We start from the raw sequence: 10,894 nt of genomic DNA, 5'->3' as shown, positions 1-10,894 counted from the left end.
TGCTTGGTAGGCCTCTTCTCCTTTCTCAAGAGCTCTCAAGAGATCTATGGTCACATCAGGTGGAGCCATGTTGCCAGTGGAGAGGCTAACCAAATCAATCTCATCAGGGGACATAGGATTGAGCCAGTTATTCTCCATAAGGTCCATGAGAGACTGGACATCTGCTTCATCTCTCTTGATCCTTGGACTCTGTAGATCTGGATGAGACCATTTGCACCTGCCTTGACCTGTCAGGTCTCTCAGCTGTCTGAGGTACATGCTTCTATACTCAGCTGTGAGATAATATTTGGTCACAGCTCCTGGCTTCAAGCTGAATCCCTTTGTCCCTCCAGCTGTTTGGGTGTCTTTGTTCACCATTTCTTCTATAGCTTGGTCAACAGGGATTCGGCCAAAGGGATTGGTGGAGCCCAGTTGGACTGAGAAGCCTCCTTCCATGAATTCTGTGTACACATCTGGGTGTGTGATGGGCAGCTCAGACATCTGGGCGTAGTAGTAGGGGAGGTAGCGTGCATAATTCATCCTGTCATAAGCAAAGCACCATGGGATCATTGCTCGAATGCTAGCCAAGTGTAGCATCCAGTCTCCCTCTCTGGATGCTCGGATGAGCCCCAACAAGATTTCAACCATGTCCAAATAGGACATCCAGAAGTTCGAGAGGCTGCCGTTTCCACCTCTAAGGAACTCACGGTAGACTTCAAATAGATCCTTGATGCGTGTACAAGAGCTGTTCTTGAGGACCTCCTTCAAAGCATGTTGTGAGACTTCTTTCCCAAGGCTGTCAATGGTCTTCGGTGTCTCATTCAGGTGAACCATGTCATTCCTGTGAGTTTCTTCCAACCAGGACAGGAAACCATTCAAGGTCAGTCGCATGAGAGCCTCATACAGGAGCTTGTGTAGTCGCACTGCCCTGTTGTACTTGCGGCCATCCATAACACCAGCAATTGAGCCTTCTGCAATCATGCCAGACTCAATGCAGAGGTCTTTGAGTCCAGCATCTTGGAAACGCTTTCCTATTATTGCCAGCAGTGTGCAGATGATGTGGAATACCCCAAGCCTAACGATGATATCATGGAACTTGTCATGGTGTTTCCATGTGATCTCGACAGCCTTCGCATACAGGGCTTGGTCAAAGACACAGACAATCTTCCTCAGGCCTAAGCACTGCATGATGCTCAGTGACTGGTTAAGCACCTCGTTGACAGTAGACATTTGTGTCGCTGGAGCATTGATGGTAGGCAGATAGCCTATATTGTCGGGGATGACCGTCATCTCTCCTCGAGTCAGGATGTTGAAGCCTGTCCAGCTGCTGACTGACTGTTCTTCTTGTTGTGACATGCGTGCTAGGACCCAAAGAAGGTTTTTCTCTCTGGCAAGCTTAGTATTGGCTGCAGTATCGGCATCTGACTTTTTGCTTTGTGGTGGCCCTACCCGTTGTCCAGCATTGTAAGTTGGTAACATTGGTGGGGGTCCATCAATGCTTCTCTTCTTTGTTTTGGGAACAGTGGGCATGGGTTGGACAGGAAGTGGGTTGACTGGCTTTGCTTGCACAGCAATCCCATTGACTCTGTGAGATGTTCCCTCACCACTGACAGTTTCTTCAAGACGGTCGATATTGTCCCAGGCTAAAGTTGTGAATATGCCAGGATGGATGTTAGCTGGAAGGGCAATGCCACTCCCTGATGATGAGAGTTTCTGGAGACACAGGGCAGTGTTGATCTCTTCCATCTGTGAATAGGACACACTGTGACCAAGTCGGTTGAGGATGTTTATCAACTCTACATTTCCTGTCAACGATTTGACACTGAATGGCAGAACAATGTGCTTGGAAGGCTTGGTATTTCCACATGTCACTGCATATACTATGTCATGGCCAAATGACTGCAGAAGGCACTGCACTCTCTGGGATGCATGATCAGGATCATTTGAGCCTGTGAGTAGAGAGTACAGGAAGATAATGAGCGACTCTGGAATGGTAGGACATTCTGCTTCTGGTTTGACTTCAGGCGGCCAGGTTTGAGGAACATCTTGACTTTTAATGTCTGCTCTCAATTTGATGGCTGCTTTGGCTATAACATCTTGTGCACTGACACTTTTCAGGGTCTGCAGCTCCCTTTTGAGAGACTGATTTTCTTTGGCAAGTTCCCTCATGGACAAGTTATCGGGATAGAGGAGGAATTTTCCTTTCTCATCAGGGAATATCTGCAAGGCTCCAGCAAACTCACTCTCCAGGTTTCGCCTTATGTGCTTCTTGGTTGATTCCTTGACTTGGGCAATGCCTTGGGAGTTCATTGAAGCTACCAGTCTAGAAGAGAGATCAGTCATTGTCATCACTTGAGGATTGCCAAAAAGCTCCATCCTGATGAAGAGGAGCAGCTCATTGTATGCCTTATTCACAGCAGCTTCATACTGGACTGCAGCATCATCATCTTCATTGCTGGCAACCTCTCCTTTGGAAACCTCTTCTTTGGTGTAAAGTCTATAGCATGACCTGTGGTAGTGCCCTTCAGCTGCTACAAGGTCTCTACTCACAATGGCAAGGATTCTGCTGTCCCTTTTCTTTGTGGCTGCACTCCTGATCTTTGCATCAGCTCGCAGTTCTCGACACTGCACCAGTACTTCTCTCGTATTCTGTCTCTTGGAATATTTGCTGTTTTTCTGACAAAATATGCACTCTGCATCATAAGTCCTAGATGTACTTGGAGCATGTCGAGCTACTCTCTTAGATTGTTTCTCTTCAGCAGAGACACAACTTTTCTTTTCTTTTGCAAGGAGGCCATCAAGAATTTGCTTCATAGTGAAGATAATGCGACACTTTCTGTGGTAGTAGATTGCTGGAATCTGTCCCTCAGGAATGTCTTTGGCCAGTTTCAAAACTGGTGCATGATTTCGTATCTGAGCTGCCCTGAGCAGAGTTCTCCATGAGTCGACACTTTGTAGTGAAACCAGCTTATCTGTATCATCAGAACAGTGGATAATAAACTCCACCCGTGGGCGCTTTGGTATTGGGTAAAAACTTGCTTGTTCACCAGTGGCCATATTCTGTCAGTTTTCACCTGCCACATACAAACAAATACATATAACTTAGGTGTATGAACACTACTAAAACAAAGTTTACTTTGCTTCACCAGCGTCATATTACCATTATTTATCTTACATAGCCACAAATAGATACATTACCTAGTTGCTATGCAACAGCTGTATTTTGTCCACATGAGGCCGCTAAAATCAACACAAGATGAAAGTTCCTCGTAGCCACTTTAACTAATCATATTAACATATACATTAAAAGAACATGCTAACATTATGGGAAATTAGCTTACAATCTTCTCCAGAGTGAGACAAGAAGATAGATACCAGTTTCCTCTATATGTGTTTAGTAGAAAGCTATCTGGCTGCACGTTAGCCTAGCTTAGCACAATGAATGGAAGTACACAGTACTGGTTATCCTTGGTTGTTGGCCAACTAAGAACTGTCCCAGAGTTTAAGCTAGGCTAATCAGTACCAGGGGTGTTGAAATGCTATATTTGTAAAAATCTGGGCAAATACACAATCGTGAGAGGCACAGAAACAGGTTTCCTGAAAGAAAAATGAAATAGCTGCTCATTTGGAAAGGTTATCATGTATTATTTTACTTCTGTTAGTGTACCAAATAAAATGGCACCAGTGAAGTTGTGTCACCTTGGGTGATATCGATATCTGGTCTGACCCATGGACTAACTGGCTTTGGTCTAGTTAGTTTCTTAGTAATAATGCCCTTCTAATTTAAGGTTCACAATCACCTCACCCAATGAAATAGTATGGGTATATTATACATTTCCTGAATCTTTACAGTCCTGTGAGTATTCCAGTTTTTGTGTTTTGTGTCCCTGATATTCCTAGATGCCATAGGGCTAAAAGAAAGTATATAGTTTAGGCGAACATTGCAGAAAGATGTGTGTTATTGACGGGTTGAAGAGCTCAAGTGACCTCTATATTTGTGAGAAATATCCACAACAGGGCTTGAATGAAAGCTAAGAAGGTCCCCTTTAAAATGATACCAAAGACAATATTATAGAACATTGAAAAATGTCCTGACCATGAGGCTAAACCAGGATATGCACCAGCGTCTAAAATGCAATTTACTTTAGGGGGTGGTTAACTTCATGAGCTGATAACTGTGATACAGCTGCCACTCAGGAATGGTTATCATACCAAAATATCATCTACAGACATGGATCCTTTCAAAAATTATAAGTAAGTTTTGCCACCTTGAGTGTACCGAAATTGGAAATTTTGGGCTCTGGCCCATGGACTAACAGAGTGGAGCACCACATCGCCACCACTGGCCCACCAGTCTATGCTCGGGCTTGATTCCTCAACCCGGCCAAGCTCACTGCCACCAGGGAGGAGTTCAAGAACATGGAGCGTCTTGGCATCATTCACTACTCCAACAGCCCGTGGGCTTCACCCCTCCACATCGTCCCAAAGCCTGGTGGCGGGTGGCGCCCGTGCAGTGATTACCACCGACTCAACAATACATCAACACCGGATGCCACCCAGTCCCACACATCCAGGATTTTTCTGCCCACCAGGCTGGAAAAGTCATCTTTTCCAAAGTGGACCTTGTCCATGGTTACCATCAGGTGCCTGTCCACCCACTGGATGTCCCCAAAATGGCGATGAGCATCCCATTTGGACTGTTCGAGTACCTATGCATGCCGTTTGGCCTCAAGAACGTTGCGCAGACATTTCAGTGCCTCATGGATTTGGTGCTACGGGACCTGCCTTTCATTTTCGTCTATCTAGATGACATCCTCGTCACCAGCACCTTCAAAATGGAACACCTGTCCCACCTTCGGACTCTTTTCGAGCGGCTCAGCCAGCACGGGCTGATTGTCAATCCAGCCGAGTGCCAGTTCAGGCTGACCACCATCACCAAAGATGGGGTGGTACGTGTCCCGTCAAAGGTGGACACCGTCGTGAACTTCCGGCGACCGCTAACAGTCAAGTCCCTACAGAAGTTCCTCGGCATGGTGAACTTTTACCACCACTTTATCCCTTGAGCTGCTCAACTCATGCGACCCCTGTATGAGGCCCTGAAATGGCAGGGCCACCAAACACACTGTGGACTGGTCTGCGGAGAGGGACAAGGCGTTTGTGGACACTAAAGCTGCTCTGGCTGATGCAACAATGATGGTGCACCTGTCACCCAAGGCTCCAATCGCCATTACTGCAGACGCTTCGCACTATGCAGTTGGGATGGTGCACGAGCAGTTGGTGAACGGCGCTTGGCAGCCGCTCACTTTCTCCAGCCAACAGTAACGCCCCAGCGAACAGACGTATAGCACCTTCGATCGGGAGCTCCTCGCTCTCTACCTCGCTGTTCGACACTTCCATTCCCTGCTGGAGGCCGGCCAGTTCACGGTGTTTGTAGATCACAAACCACTGATGTTCGCCATGGCCAAGGTAGCTGAGCTGTGGTCCGCCAACCAGCAACGACAGCTCTCCTTCATCTTGGAGTTCACCACGGACGTACAGCATGTTGCTGGCAAAACCAACCTTGTCGCCAACTGCCTCTCCCGGGCCATTGCGGGGGCCGTCCACTTGAGCCTGACTATGACCGTATGGCAGCTGACCAGGCCGCCGACCCAGATGTGCAGGTTTTCAGGACGGCTGTCACAGGGCTGCAGTTAGAGGACATGGCTTTCGACGACACTGGCACCACACTCCTGTGCGACATCTCCACGGGTCAGCCCCGGCCCGTCATTCCCACCGGCTGGAGGCGGCGTATTTTCGACACCTTCCATGGCCTCTCCCACCCTGGCAAAAAGTCGTCTCAAAGACTAGTGGCAGGCAGCCAAGTTTGTCTGGCATGGGCTCAAAAAAGACGTGAGAGACTGGGCTGACACCTGCGTGTAGTGTCAGTGCTCTAAACTGCCACACCAGAGCCACCCTGGCACAGTTCCTGGTGCCCGAAAGGAGGTTCAACCGAGTAAACGTGGACCTAGTGGGCCCCCTGCCCCCGACCCACGGTTTTACTTACCTCCTCACCATGGTGAACAGGACCACTTGATGGCCAGAAGCCATCCCACTGTCATTGACAACATCCACCGACGTAGCCCAGGCGTTCATCGGGACCTGGGTCGCCCGGTTCAGCAACCCATTTGACCTCTCCTCGGACCGGGGCTCACAGTTTGCATCTGAGATCTGAAACCCAGTCGCAGAGAGCATAGGGGTGAAGGTCCACCATAACACCCGCAGGCCAATGGGTTGTGCGAGTGGTTTCATCGCTCTATGAAGGCCGCCCTTCAGGCCAGCCTCAAGAATTGCAGCTGGGTCGGCATGCTCCAGTGGGTCATGCTGGGCCTCAGGATCGCCCCTAAGGAGGACCGCCAGTCCTCGTCCGCTGAATTGGTTTATGGACAGCTGCTGCGGGTCCCAGGGGATTTCGTCTCCAATACCACAGCTTCCTGGTCTGCAGTCCATCAACGGACCATGCTCTTGGATAACGTCAGAGCTTTCGCACCAGTCCTCACTTCGCAACACGGCCTCCCACAATCTCTCATCCCCGCAAGTCTGCAATGGGCAAAATATGTTTTCATCTGCCATGACGACCACCGTGGACCCCTGCAGCCTCCCTACGGCGGGCCGTTCCTCGTCCTGGAGACTGGAAAAAAACACTTTGTCATGGAAGTCGACAACAAGCCAGAGCACATTTCACTAGATCGCCTCAAACCAGCTCACCTGGACGTGGACCGACCTGTTGGACTTGCCCAGCCCCCACGGCGGGGGCGTCCTCCTACCCTGCCCCCATCCCCCAACAATGCCCCTAAGTTTCCTCCACCGCCCGCCCTACCCCCACGCCGTCGCAGGGTCCTTAAGGCCCCTCCTGTAAGCAACCCGGCTTCCGCACCCGTTCGGCAAAGCCGTTGTGGCTGGGCCATCCGCCCCCCTCCATGCTGACTTTTTTTATTATGTTGAATTCTGGGGGGACATATGTAGCGGACTATATGGGCACAATTCACCATAACTGGTAGACACAAGCCCTTTAAGAAAGGGTTTCCGGGTTGAGAGGGTGGAGCGAGGACTAGATTGGTTGGGGCAGGGCAGCGCCATGTTGCTCTGGCTGTAGGTTTTGTATAAAGAAAATAAAAGACACACGCGTTCATGTAGTAGTCAATGAGTGAAATTGTCTGTCTCTACTTTCCTGCAATTCCTAGTACCGCTAAAATGGATTATTTTCACCAAATATGACCAAGGCCCAAAGACTGCTGGGCTAGGCTCCAGCAACCCCGCGACCCTGAGAGCAGGATAAGCCGTTTGGATAATGGATGGATGGATTACTAAGGTCTATTGGGAAATCACAGGAGGAAATATCAGTGTACCCAAAGCTGAGTGGATCACTGGAAATTGGTGCATACTTTGTGCGCCACATAGTTAAAAAATATGTTGAATATGAACATGTTGAATCTCAAAAAAGTCAGCTTTCATCTAGGAGTTGAAATGATTTTTCGCCTCATAGATAATGAAACAATTGTTCACGTGAAATTTCAGCAAAAATGACTTGAAAAATGTAAATCTGCCCCAAATATAGATCAGAAAAATGTGAACATTTCTTTTACCATTGTTACATTTTATCTGCTAAAATCTTGTAAATACACCAAAAACATCTCATCTCATCTTCAGCCGTTTTTCCGGGGTCGGGTTGCGATGGCAGCAAGCTAAGTAGGGCACTCCAGGCGTCTCTCTCCTCAACAACGCCCTCCAGCTCCACCTGGGGGATCCTAAGGCATTCCCAGGCCAGATTGGACATGTAGTCCCTCCAGCGAGTTCTGGGTCTACCCCTGGGTCTCCTCCCAGTTGGCTAAACCTCCAAAGGAAGGCACCCAGGAGGCATCCTAATCAGATGCCCGAACCATCTCAACTGGCTCCTTTCGATGCGAAGGAGCAGCGGCTCTACTCCGAGCTCTCTTCGGATGTCCGAGCTCCTCACCCTATCTCTAAGGCTGAGCCCAGACACGAAGACTGACTGGTAAATTGAGAGCTTTGCCTTCCGGCTCAGCTCCCTCTTCACCACAACGGTCCGGTACAACATCCACATTACTGCTGATGCTGCACCAATCCGCCTGTCAATCTCCCGCTCCATCCTACCCTCACTCGTGAACAAGACCCCGAGATACTTGAACTCCTTCACTTGAGGCAACAACTCATCCCCAACTTTATTTTAACGTCATTTATTTTTTTATAAAAATAAATTATTTATTTTAACGTCAATGTTTTACACCAAAAACATTGACGTTAAAATAAATCTAGATGTACAGCCGGATTATAAGACAAGCTTTGACTTGGAAAACTCTTGTGTTAAATTTCATTGCCAGTAGTGGATCCAGACTTTATGGAAACTCAGGTGAAAGTAATCAGGACAATCTACACAAGGCTGCTTTTAATCCCGATAATGAAAACATGCTCCACCTCTCTCACTGCTATTAAAAACCCCAGTAGTCCTCTGCAGGAATTTGTATGTTGGTTAAGCTTTTACAAGAAAAACATGGCCAAAATGAAAGCGCCGGTCAGTGCAGCAAGAAGGGGGCCACGTGAGAGAAAGCGGAGAACCAGGCTTTACACCACCTTCATCTACAGAGCTCAAAAAGAGGTGGGAATATCAGCAAATACTTATTCTATCCAGCTTCTCTTTCCTGCACATATGAGATGTGTACATGTGTGTTTTAACGTCATGTGGCTATCTGATGCCAGTAGCTACATGCTATCACATAGTGGTGTGTGCATTGCTTTGAATGGTGCGTTACCTTGTACTGTACATGTTGAGCCCCATTGCACGTCTACCCCCCTTACCAGTAGGATCTGTTCTCTCTTCAGGGCAGTTGTGCTGGGGTTGGAGGAGTTGTCCTGGCAAGCCGGGCCTCTTGCCCAAAGTCACTTTGGCTTGGACTGGTGGTCTCGGAGGCTTCCCGGCTATCGAAGACCAACAGGTATAAAATCATCACCAAACAAGAGATAATTGCAGCTCTGAGAAATCTGCAGAGGACCAGCACGAGAGTGGCTGCATGAAATATTGTACTTGAAGCTGGACGTCTTTTTTTTGTTTTGTTAATTGTATATTTTATTTTACTGTGTAAAGGTTTTAAGGCGTGTGTTTTGTTTTTCCTTTTTAATGGTTTATTTTATTTTACTGTGTATTAAAGGTTTTAAGGCTATCCAATCAACCTGTTGCTTGTTCACTTAATAGGTTTTTTTTCTTTTCCCCTCCCCCAAAAGGACTCTCTAAATCAGTGGTTTAATTACTTTGTGCCATGGAGGGCTGTGTGCACTCAGGGTTTTCTTTCCAACCCAGCACTGCACCAGTTGATTTCAATAAGTAGTCCTTTGTGTTAATCGGTAAAATAATAATAATCGGCTGGGGTTGGAAAGGGAACCCACGGACCTCCATGACATAAAACTGAATACCCCTGCATGAAGCTGACTTTGTTATGCGGACTTCCTCCACCGTTATTTGCCGTTTATACCAGTGACTTGAACTTTTCGTGCATGTTCAAAAGGGCAAAAACGGCCCGTTTCCGGACCCTGCATGTCTGGTTGGTGGTTTTTGCATGTTCGTCCCGGAGGTGTTTTGCTCACCTGACGTCTCCGCCTCTGTTTGCCTCAGCTGGCAGACGCCCGTTTGCGCTGCAGCGGCGGTTTTCCTTGGTTCCGTTGTTAATGCTCGCCTACGGCGTTAAAACAACAAAACAGTTTTTGGGGAAGAAACTGCAGCGCAATTCTTCAAGCTACTGCAACACTGATTTAGTGGATCCAGGTAAGACGATTCTAAATGGCAACTATTACTGTCGCGACTTTGCACAAGGGACTCGTATCCACACAAGAATGGGTAAATACGAATGTGAGCGTTAATGGAGGCGAGCAGATTGCGATGGTGTGCAGTAAGGGACTCGGACTTGCGTTATGCTCTGTACGTGTTGAGGGAAGTAACGCCACCGTGCAGTGACTCGAAACGTGTCGCTAGACCTCCGTAGCAACCAGCTGCTGTTTTCAAATCGTGCAGCTTAAAATAACCTTGTTACAGGGCTGGCACGTGTACATCATCCGGTCTTTAAAGGATGTGAAGATGGGAGAATCACACAGCTGACGTCTCCTTGATGGACAATTTAATTGAGGCTAAACTGTATTTTAAAAACTCTGGTCGGGTGTTTTGGGGGGGGGGGGGTTCTTCCATGTCTCAGTGACACTATCGAGGCTTGATCAATTTTGCCGAAGACCGTGCAGCTGAAATGTCAGGATTGGAATCTGATTATACAGTAAATATATTCTCACCTGAAAGCACTCGTATGGTCAGAGCACAAAGGTGCCTGAATGAAAGACGGTTTTCCCCAGACACTAACAGACCGGCTTGCTGCATCTCCACTGTAGGCAATGATGTGAGTTGGTGTAACACACGGGGAATTTGTAAAGCCTCCTATGAAATGTATTAAGTCTATCTGGCATGAAAGAAATCAAAACCCAAGCGTCCCTTTGAAAGACTTTCATAAACGATATCGAGTCATGTCAGGTTTATTGGTATGGTCTGAAATCACAGTTTTGGCCCGGAGGACAATATACATCATCTATCCTTAGACACCGTTTGGATGAGGAAAAAAACTGTCAGGGGAAAAAAAACAATGGGAGAAACTTCAGGTACAGCACCAAAGGAGGGATTCCTTGTCCAGGACAGATAGGCATGTAATAGGGGCCGAGTGAACAGAGTGGACAAGCAATTCACAATAACCACCCAATGAGGATCTGAATGATTACACAATTGGCAAAATAGTGCACAATAAATAAGATTTACACATAAATTATAGCAAAATAAGTGAAACTTAATGATTATTTACAGTAAGTTATAGGAAAACAGTATGAAGTG

The sequence above is a fragment of the Lampris incognitus genome, chromosome 4 (genome assembly GCF_029633865.1).
Source record: "Lampris incognitus isolate fLamInc1 chromosome 4, fLamInc1.hap2, whole genome shotgun sequence".
NCBI classification, from domain to species: Eukaryota; Metazoa; Chordata; class Actinopteri; order Lampriformes; family Lampridae; genus Lampris; species Lampris incognitus.
The sequence above is the reverse complement of the archived record's forward strand: the minus strand, read 5'-3'. Positions refer to the sequence as shown.